Source organism: Anomaloglossus baeobatrachus, chromosome 2 (genome assembly GCF_048569485.1).
Source record: "Anomaloglossus baeobatrachus isolate aAnoBae1 chromosome 2, aAnoBae1.hap1, whole genome shotgun sequence".
NCBI classification, from domain to species: Eukaryota; Metazoa; Chordata; class Amphibia; order Anura; family Aromobatidae; genus Anomaloglossus; species Anomaloglossus baeobatrachus.
In genome coordinates, this window is record NC_134354.1 from 190,530,432 (window position 1) to 190,541,474 (window position 11,043).

The 11,043-nt window shown below is 44.6% G+C and overlaps 2 long non-coding RNA genes across 2 annotated transcripts; one reads left to right on the top strand and one right to left on the bottom strand.

The window, feature by feature from the left end:
• Positions 1–1,699: 1,699 nt before the first annotated feature.
• Positions 1,700–3,228, bottom strand: LOC142289054 (uncharacterized). Its single transcript, XR_012749603.1, has 6 exons — positions 3,157–3,228; positions 2,997–3,063; positions 2,761–2,834; positions 2,514–2,677; positions 2,215–2,342; positions 1,700–2,116 (listed from the first exon to the last, which is right to left on the bottom strand). It is a non-coding gene; the product is annotated as an uncharacterized LOC142289054 (long non-coding RNA).
• Positions 3,229–4,476: 1,248 nt separating this feature from the next.
• Positions 4,477–5,966, top strand: LOC142289061 (uncharacterized). Its single transcript, XR_012749606.1, has 6 exons — positions 4,477–4,548; positions 4,642–4,708; positions 4,871–4,944; positions 5,028–5,191; positions 5,324–5,451; positions 5,550–5,966. It is a non-coding gene; the product is annotated as an uncharacterized LOC142289061 (long non-coding RNA).
• Positions 5,967–11,043: the final 5,077 nt, after the last annotated feature.

Genomic DNA, 11,043 nt, shown 5'->3' on the forward strand with positions numbered 1-11,043 from the left:
TCAACTTGCTTAATTGTTCAGAATATCAGTAAACTTGACCAGGGGTGCTCAAACTTTTGCATTCCACTGTATTGGTGTCTGTCTCACACCTCCTTTTTTGGGACATATTTGACAGCACTTTAAAAGGTCAGCTACAATGTGCCTTTTGGGATGTTAACCTTGCCCTCCTCCTACTCCTCCAGCACCACCGGCTCCAGTGGCCCTCTACTCAAATGTAGGAAGGGCCACTGGCTGTCCTCAAATCTCAGACTTCTTAGGGCTCTCAGGTGGGCCCTGTAACATATATTGGGGAGGGATGGCAGTTATTTGTAGTTTTCTGTGTCCCCTATATTATTAGTGTGAAAGTTGGAATACATACTCCATAACACTTTAATGTGCTATTACCAATGTGGTCATTTGGCTGTTGGCCTTGCCCTCCTCCTCCTCCTCCACCAACACCACCGCCTAAAGTGGCCCTCTATTCAATAAATTCAGTTCCCCCAGGGAATAATGGTTCAGACACCATGTAGCAAAGCATCATAAGGTATTCCCAAAAGCTTTTTTTTTAAAAAAAATTGGTAGGATAAGCAACAGGGCATAACATGCCAAGGAGTTTAATACATTCAGTTCCCCTAGCGCAGTGATGGCGAACCTATGGCACGCGTGCCAGACAGGGCATGCAGAGCCCTTTGTGCTGGCACGCGCGCTCTCGCCACACTGCGCCACTTTGAACTGCCGGTGTGATTGCGCCAGCAGTTCAAAGTGGTGTTTAGCAGAGGAGACATTTCTCCTTGCTCTGACACGCCTCCTCTCCTGGGCTGCAGGCCTGTTGCCTACGAGACGGAGGAGCGTCAGTAGGCGGCTCCGGCGTCTTGTGGCCGCGCTGGAACTGAAGTGACTGAGGACGCAGCAGCGGAGGAATGGGGGCTAGAAGGTGAGTTTTTTTATTTTTAAGCTCTGTGCGGCTGTGCCAAGGTGTGGGGGACAGAGCCTGCATGGGGCAAACATGGGAGCACGGGGCATATACAAACAGAGCACGGGGCATATACAGAGCATGGGGCATATACAGAGCACGGGGCATATACAAACAGAGCATGGGGCATAATATACAGAGCACGGGGCATATACAGAGCACGGGGCATATACAGAGCACGGGCAAACAGAGCACGGGGCATATACAGAGCATGGGGCATATACAGAGCACGGGGCAAACAGAGCACTGGGCATATACAGAGCACAGGGCAAACAGAGCACAGGGCATATACAGAGCACGGGGCATATACAGAGCACGGGGCAAACAGAGCACGGGACATATACAGAGCATGGGGCATTTACAGAGCACGGGGCATATACAGAGCACGGGGCATTTACAGAGCACGGGGCAAACAGAGCATGGGGCAAACAGAGCACGGGGCATATACAGAGAACAGGGCATATACAGAGCACGGGCATATACAGAGCACGGGGAAAACATGGAGAACACGGGGCAAACATGGCTGCAAAGATGGGGAAACGTGCAAAGAGGGAGAGAAACATGCAAAGATGGGGGAAACATTGCTGCAAGGAAGGGGGTAAATATGACTGCAAGGATGGGGGTAAACATGACTGTAAGCATGGGTGTAAACATGACTCTAAAAATATTTAAGTTTTATTTAGAAATTTATAAAAAATGACAAACAGTGTCTCTCTAAAAATACATAAAGGACAACACAGTGCCAGTGAGATGTTGGGAGGAGATAGTTTCAGCGTGAAAAGGATAGCGATAGATAGATATTCACAGAGTCGTCAGATTACTGATCTCATAGCCTTTATTGACCCTTCCTGACGACGGAGGGTGTCCTAAGTTACTGGGCACTCCCCGTTCCGGGTGGCTGTCCCTCCCTGTCCCTATCTCTAGCCAAGGGGTGTCCACCACCAACCCAGGTGATTAGTGCAAAACCATAAATATACACATAAACACAAATGCGTTAAATTTGGTTCCTGACTCAAATAGATACTTCAGTCAGATGAATTTAAATTTTGTTAGGTGGAGCTGTAGGGGACCCGCTGCAGTAGCTGTCACCCCACGCTCTCCCGACGCGTTTCTCCCCCACCTAACGCAATGCTGGGGGATCATCAGGGGTAAAAAAAGTCATACCTGTTGATGCACAAAAAAGAGAGGACAAGTAATGTCTTAATATAACTTCATCAAAGTAGATTGAAAAATCATTATATTCTCTTGGGTATATAACTTACATAACGGTAATAGTTATAGAGCGGGATATGAACGGTCCAACCCGAAAGCCTTTTGATAATATACCAGAAAAACTTGGTTTTAATCACATGATATGCTGGCAGATATTCTCATTCAGAAGAACTTGTCTCTAAATAAAGCCGACAAGAAAATATTCTGAGGAACTGAGTTGATAGGCTTGGAAGGGGGGAAGGGGAATGGAATGGGGGGGGGGGGGGTGGGGGGGGGGAGGGGAAGGAGGGGGAGGGGGGGAGGGGGGGAGGAAGGAAAGAGGTAACAAAGTGGATAAGATGAAAAATACCTCGTTATAACTCCAAAAATGGATGAATAGCCAATGGGATGCTAGGAGTTTAGTAAATCAAAAAAACTCCTAAGGTATCACATGAGTCTTCCTATCCTTGTGTTTAAAAGGCTTATGGATCACATCCTAACCATGTCTAGGTCACATTAGGGCAGCAGGGACATCTGCATAGACAGAGACAGTAAAATACCAATTAAACAAGGTAGATTCAGGAAACCTACAGTGTCCCATAGATAAAAGTAGATACCTATACATGCAAAGAGTCCAATTTCTTTAGTTGATGGTGTTACACCAATATCTACACTGTTAGTGTGTCCAGTCCTAAAATGAAAAAAGGATAATAGTCATGGACCTAGAAGTACGTTGAATTCCCTTAGGGAGCCACATCAGTGTGGTATATCGTCCTGTATCCACCAAACCAGGACAAATGGTGCAAGCATAAATTTACTAGATGACACCTGACTAGTCCTGAAAAATAAATACCTGTAATTTCTTGGTCACTGAGGTAGGGGGTGCTGTATCAATACGCAGCATCGGAATCTATATAATCCTAAAAGGAATAATAATAATGATCTAATATCCCGCATAGAAATATGTGAATATAAACAGGACAGGACATACATCTATGGAAAAAAGTGTATACCTGCAAAGAAAAGCTCCTTTACACAGTGTTCCAGTATAGTGACCAAGTGTTATAATGAACACTTCTTTCACCTAAAGACATGAAAACAAACGATCACTACAGGTGATCCCATAACGATTCTGCAAGAGGAAACAACAGGACATTTACAGCACCATTACTAGTCCTTTGAAATGTCCTGTGGGAGAAAACACTCCAAAAAGGTGTAAAGACATACCGATACTTGGTCCGCCCCTTTTATGCCTTTCCGACAACTGGTGCCTGGTGTGCACCCTCTCCTGTACAGTGCCTGTTCAGAGATCTGGAACATTTGCTGATATACTCAAATTTAGGCATATTACGTGTGAGCTATCTTTAAGGCAGAACATAACCTCACACTTTTGCAGCTATATATTTTTCTGTCTGATTATGGATATTGCTTCTAGCTCTCATGCCTAGCCCTGAATGAGCAAAATGTCATGCTCAGTTGCTGGGCACCCCCCCCCCCCCCCCCCCTAATTTAGCTGAGGTCAATAACAGTAACTTTATTTATAACTTTTATTGTCTAGGTATCTTACATATATAATGACATATCACTTCAGTATATCTTACACTGTCCCCTTATTATGTAGTGCTGCCTTGTGCAGCTTAGCTCTGCACTGGTCTATAATGCCTAGAGCTATGGTCGAGTAATAACCGAAAAATATATCAGGCACCCCCGTTCATACGGCCTCCTTGGTTTATAAACAAGTAACCTTCCTAGATTTATACTTCTCCTATTTTGCCCATGTTATACATAACGGCAGGTTACTTCCAGTTACCTAATACGGCCTCTTCATCTACAGTATTTCATTCTGCTAAGCTGTAGCTCAGCTCTGCATTAAGCGACATGTCACTTTAAGCAGCATGGCACGCCCCTCGCAATCCTCCTCTATTCTGAGTCTGGACATGTGATGGATTCATACGAGATCGTAGGATTGGCTTAAGAGATCTGTCAATCACGGATTCTCAGCCTGTGGGGCGGGAGCAACACTGTTTACTTCCGGTCGCGGGAGGTTTAAAACACCTCCGTCCGTGGGATTAGGCACATAATCATCTGGGCACAGGACAGGACACAGCGCTGGCTCCCTGCGGTTAGATGTGCTTCGGCGCTCGGGACACTTTGTCCTTGCAGGTTGAGCCTTTCTTCGGACCAAGTATCGGTATGTCTTTACACCTTTTTGGAGTGTTTTCTCCCACAGGACATTTCAAAGGACTAGTAATGGTGCTGTAAATGTCCTGTTGTTTCCTCTTGCAGAATCGTTATGGGATCACCTGTAGTGATCGTTTGTTTTCATGTCTTTAGGTGAAAGAAGTGTTCATTATAACACTTGGTCACTATACTGGAACACTGTGTAAAGGAGCTTTTCTTTGCAGGTATACACTTTTTTCCATAGATGTATGTCCTGTCCTGTTTATATTCACATATTTCTATGCGGGATATTAGATCATTATTATTATTCCTTTTAGGATTATATAGATTCCGATGCTGCGTATTGATACAGCACCCCCTACCTCAGTGACCAAGAAATTACAGGTATTTATTTTTCAGGACTAGTCAGGTGTCATCTAGTAAATTTATGCTTGCACCATTTGTCCTGGTTTGGTGGATACAGGACGATATACCACACTGATGTGGCTCCCTAAGGGAATTCAACGTACTTCTAGGTCCATGACTATTATCCTTTTTTCATTTTAGGACTGGACACACTAACAGTGTAGATATTGGTGTAACACCATCAACTAAAGAAATTGGACTCTTTGCATGTATAGGTATCTACTTTTATCTATGGGACACTGTAGGTTTCCTGAATCTACCTTGTTTAATTGGTATTTTACTGTCTCTGTCTATGCAGATGTCCCTGCTGCCCTAATGTGACCTAGACATGGTTAGGATGTGATCCATAAGCCTTTTAAACACAAGGATAGGAAGACTCATGTGATACCTTAGGAGTTTTTTTGATTTACTAAACTCCTAGCATCCCATTGGCTATTCATCCATTTTTGGAGTTATAACGAGGTATTTTTCATCTTATCCACTTTGTTACCTCTTTCCTTCCTCCCCCCCCCCCCCCCCCCTTCCATTCCCCTTCCCCCCTTCCAAGCCTATCAACTCAGTTCCTCAGAATATTTTCTTGTCGGCTTTATTTAGAGACAAGTTCTTCTGAATGAGAATATCTGCCAGCATATCATGTGATTAAAACCAAGTTTTTCTGGTATATTATCAAAAGGCTTTCGGGTTGGACCGTTCATATCCCGCTCTATAACTATTACCGTTATGTAAGTTATATACCCAAGAGAATATAATGATTTTTCAATCTACTTTGATGAAGTTATATTAAGACATTACTTGTCCTCTCTTTTTTGTGCATCAACAGGTATGACTTTTTTTACCCCTGATGATCCCCCAGCATTGCGTTAGGTGGGGGAGAAACGCGTCGGGAGAGCGTGGGGTGACAGCTACTGCAGCGGGTCCCCTACAGCTCCACCTAACAAAATTTAAATTCATCTGACTGAAGTATCTATTTGAGTCAGGAACCAAATTTAACGCATTTGTGTTTATGTGTATATTTATGGTTTTGCACTAATCACCTGGGTTGGTGGTGGACACCCCTTGGCTAGAGATAGGGACAGGGAGGGACAGCCACCCGGAACGGGGAGTGCCCAGTAACTTAGGACACCCTCCGTCGTCAGGAAGGGTCAATAAAGGCTATGAGATCAGTAATCTGACGACTCTGTGAATATCTATCTATCGCTATCCTTTTCACGCTGAAACTATCTCCTCCCAACATCTCACTGGCACTGTGTTGTCCTTTATGTATTTTTAGAGAGACACTGTTTGTCATTTTTTATAAATTTCTAAATAAAACTTAAATATTTTTAGAGGTATTGTTTTTTCTGTGGTCTTATGCTGATACCATACCTCGGTTCTATATTTATTTGTGGTTCAAGTGTAAACATGACTGCAAGGATGGGGGAAACATGCAAGGATGGGGGAAAACATGCCACGATGGAGTACATTTAGCAGGAAGGGAAACATGCCAGGAAGGGGTATATTTACCAGTATGGGGGATACATTTATCAGGATGGGGGGGATACCTTTACCAGAATGGGGGGGAAACATGAAAGGATGGGGGGAAACATGCCAGGATGGGGGTACATGAACATGCCAGGATGAGGAAAAATGCCGGGATAGGGAACATTTAGCAGGAAGGGTGACATTTATCAGGATGGGGTACATTTACCAGGAAAGGGGACATTTACCAGGATAAGGGAACATGCCTGGATGAGGTACATTTACCAGGATGGGGTCATTTAACAGCATGGGGGAACATGCCAGGATGGGATACATTTACAATGATGGGGTACATTTACCAGGATGGGGTACATTTACCAGGAATGGGGTACATTTACCAGGATGGGCCATGATGTGGACAAATATACCAGAATGTAGGAAATATATATCAGGATGGGGGACATGTTTACCAGGAAGTAGCCAGGAAGGGGGACAGAACTACACAATGAAAGGGGAGGGGAGCAACTCGTACATCTTTATGGGATTTCAAGATGTTCAGACTTTGAAATGTAGATGTGGATTACAGGGTGACATCTGATTGCATTCCAGGCTAAAATCTCTGTCTAATATGCTGCAATTTTTTCCAGAAAGATCAATCCAACTGCTGTGTCTAGAAAGGGCAGGGGCTCAGCTTCAATGTGTGGTAAGCACGAATGAGCGTGATGCCTGCTGCTGAAGAGAGGAGAAGACGGCAAAGGTAAGGTTAAAATCAACTATTTACATAATAGGATTGGTTGGCACTTCGGAAAAAAAAATGGGTTTAGGGCTACAGTTTGGGCACTCGGCCTGTAAAAGGTTCGCCATGACTGCCCTAGGGTGTGATGATTCAGACACCATGTAGCAAAGCATCAGAAGGTACTCCCAACAGCTCCCAACAGCTTTTTTGTTAAAATTGGTGGGATAAGCAACAGGGCATAACATGCCAAGGAGCTAAAAAAAATCTGATTCCGCCAGGGGCCATGTGTAACACACTGTGGAGCACAACATCAATAAAGAACACAAATAGAGACTGTCTAACCTATTGTTATAGACAGTGTAGCCTCCACAGGGGTTGTGCCAGTGCATAATGTACAAAGGCTTGAAAAATATTGGGTGATTGGGCCAAACAATTACATCGCAGCAGCATAACAAGTTAGATTAGTCATGTGGTCTCATTAGATGATAGAGGACAAAATAGTCTTGAATGAGAAACAATGGAACTTTTTTGAACAGATTACAAATTTTGGGGCTACACTTATTATTGGGTCTTGTTAAAAGGCGGCCTGAGATACTCTGGGGCAATCCATCAATGGTTCATTTTGCTCATTGTCAAACTGATTGCACTTTCCGTGGATAGTCGTGTGCGAGTATCTGTTATTATTGACCCCACTGAGCTGAAAACACGCTCAGACAACACACTCGCAGCAGGGCAAGCTAGCACTTCCAAAGCGTATAATGTGAGGTCTGGCCAAGAGTTGAGCTTGAAAGCCCAATAGTTAAAGGGACAGTAGACTCTGAAAGCACGCTGATATGGTCACCTACATAGTCCCTCACTATCTTACTTAACTGTTCCCTCCTTGTCATAGTTCCCCCAACCGGTATCTGATTGGAAGTTGATAGTTTGTGGAAAATGGACCAGTTTTGGCACTATAGTCCCCCACCTGTGTTGCTCCTATTATACAGCCCTCTTGAATATTTCCGTAGTACAATCCTTATTTGCTTCGACAAGTAGTGAAACATATGATAGGCTGAATTTCATCTCTTCGGGGGGTCACATATTAGTCTGAGACAAGGCAAGTGTAAGCACTGCTGCAGCACTGCCAGGCTAACAAGAGAGGGAGGGGTTGGTGCAGGCACACCAGTGCTACCGGTACAGGTTAGGCAAGTTTGTTACCAGAAAAATGGCATTTAACCAGAAAAATATATAACCCATATAACAGGCTATAATTTATCATTGGTGATGAGCCCATCACCCCAATATAAGCCAAAGAGGGATCAATTTTTTCCATACAGGAGTGATAATATTTTGACCCACCTAGGTTGCAGGGGAAAGGCTATAAGTTATTTTACCAATAATACAGTAACATGTTCCAATTAGGAACACCCAAAGTATTGCCTCCCCACATCAAATAACTCTTTAGCTATAATTAACCACAGGTAATGGACCCCTCATCACGAAATGGTTCAAAAGGTCAGCCCTCTAATCTAGCAGAGTCTGTATTTCAATCCAACCTGAGCTGTATGAAATATACTGTAAAGGAAAAAACCTCATGCATAGCAAGAGAGCCCTATTTCAAACATGAACATCCAGAAAGGGCTCCTCTGCAGAGAGGCAGGAATAATTTTTCATTGCCCTACTTTTTGCTGAGCGAATATTGTCATTATTTGTTTTATGATTAAATATTTAATAGAATTGGTTTTATTGATGTTATGGCATCTGAGTGCCCCTAATTTCCTTTAGGGGTTACTAGTGGTTCTATATATGCGTAGGATGCTGTCTAATGGGTAGCAACATGTGGTTATTGTGGCTCCTAGCAAAAGAGGGAGACTGCTTGCGGAAACGGGCGCTAATACGTCGTACCATGGTAAGTAGGTCTGGTATCCCAGGGTATTTTTTCAGAAAGTGCTGAACTACTAAATTTACAACGTGGGCCATACAAAGAACATGTACAAGCTTTCCAATCTTTAAAGCTGCCACCAGATTATGACCATTATCACATACTACCATCCCTGGACAGAGGTCCAACAGTGCAAGCCAGTCATCTGTCTGCTCAATTATCACTTTCAAAAGCTCAGGTGCCATGTGCGATTTGTCACCGATACAGATGAGCTTCAGTAGAGCATGTTGCCGCTTAGCCGATGCAGTGCTGCAGAGATCCCAGCTGCGGAATGATGTTGACGGTTGGACACCGGCGGATGTTGAGGAGGATACACAGGAGCCAGATGAAGAGTAGGAGGAGGGAGTTGTTGCTGTGTAGGAGGCTGCTAAAACTGTGATTGAAGTTGGGCCCGCTATTCTGGGTGTGAGAATTATATGGGATGTTGCCGGCCCAGACTCTGTACCAGCCGCCACCAGGTTCACCCAGTGTGCCATCAGTGAGATGTAGCATCCCTGTCCACTTCCGCTTGTCCACGAGTCTGTGGTTAAGTGGACCTTCCCTGTTATGGCATTGGTGAGAGTCCGTTTGATGTTTACGGACACGTGATTGTGGAGCTCGGGGACGACACAACATGAAAAATAGAGGCGGCTAGGTACAGAGTACCAATGTTCTAACACCACCAAAAGGTCGCGGAATGCCTCTGTTTTCACAATCCGATACGGCAACATCTCAAGGGCTATCAATTGTACAATGTGTGCAGTTATGGTTTCTGCCCTTGGGTGCGTAACGGGATATTTTCGCTTCTTTTCAAAGTATGGTATGGACAACTGAACGGAACGCTGGGACACCGAAGCGGATGTGGTCATTGATGATTGATTTTTGGCTAACATCAGGTTGGGCGAAGGAGGCATCAGCGCCACTTTCTTGCACACCAGTTTGGTAACCAGGCAGAGTTTTGAGTCTGGAAATCGTGTTTTTCACCTAGAGCTTTCAACCACCTAGTGGTGTGCTTGGTTAACATATGGTTTCTCATGGTGGAGGTGCCCAAGCTGGAAGTATTTCTGCCTCTGCTAAGCTTGGTCTGACAGATTTGACAAATGGCAACCGTTTGGTCCGAAGGACTCTTGGAAATAAACTCCCACACAATTGCAGCACGGACCCTTGGACTCTGAGATGGCACAGGTGGTGCACGGACCGTTGGACTCTGAGATGCCACAGGTGGTGGTGTCATGTGCACAGTTGATTGACCTCTGGCAGTGGTCGAAACTCTATCTCTTACAGCCTTTTTGTGGACTATGGGCACATGCTCCAATGCACTGCTGCTCTCACAATCCATGCCACCCATCCATGTTGGATCAGTCACTTCATTATCGACCAGGTCGTCTTCAAATTCCTGAAGGTCAACATCTTCGGTAATGGAGGTTTTAGGCAGACCTGAGGGCAACTGTGTCTCATCATCCTCCAACACTTCCACCTGATTGCCCAGCATGTTATGGCCAACAACATGGCTTTTTCAGGCCTTGGGTGCTCAAAGATCCTTGCATCACTTCACACCACGGGCTCACCTGCGTTGGTGGTGTTGCGCGGTGAGAGGCAAGAAAGGTCAAGGGGTCCCATAAACAGTTCCTCAGAGTAACCTGCTTTGGGGTCATATGTTTCCTTAGAATACTGATATTGTGAGGAAGGAGAACCAGGCTGAGGATTCTATGGGCCAGCCTCTGGGCTACTCAAGTCTGTCTGTGTGGACCCTTGGGATTTGCTACTTGACAAGTAACTGGAGGTATTTTCTGCTAGCCAACTTGTTACCTGTTTGCACTGTTCAGGGCGCAAGAGTGCTTTCCCACATGGATAACAAAATTGGGATAGGAAGGCAGAGTAAGATAAAGCAGGAACCTTTTTCTTTGGATCGGTCAAACTGCTTGGGCGACCACCACTGTCACTACCACCTCGTCCACGGCCCTTACTGCCTCTTTTTCCCATTTTTTTTTGTTTGATTATTTGAAGGTGAATACAGTAACGTGACCTTTTGTACAGGCAGTGGAACGACACTGATGCCGGGTTGTTAAATTTGTGCTTATAGTTTCCCACGATAGCTGTTTCTGTAAGTCTAAAAACCGCAAGGTACCTTTATTGGACAAACTACCACTTGGAGGAGTCGACAAATATGTTGTGAATGTCTTTCAGCCCTAAAAGAAACAGACTGTGTTTTAGTAAGAG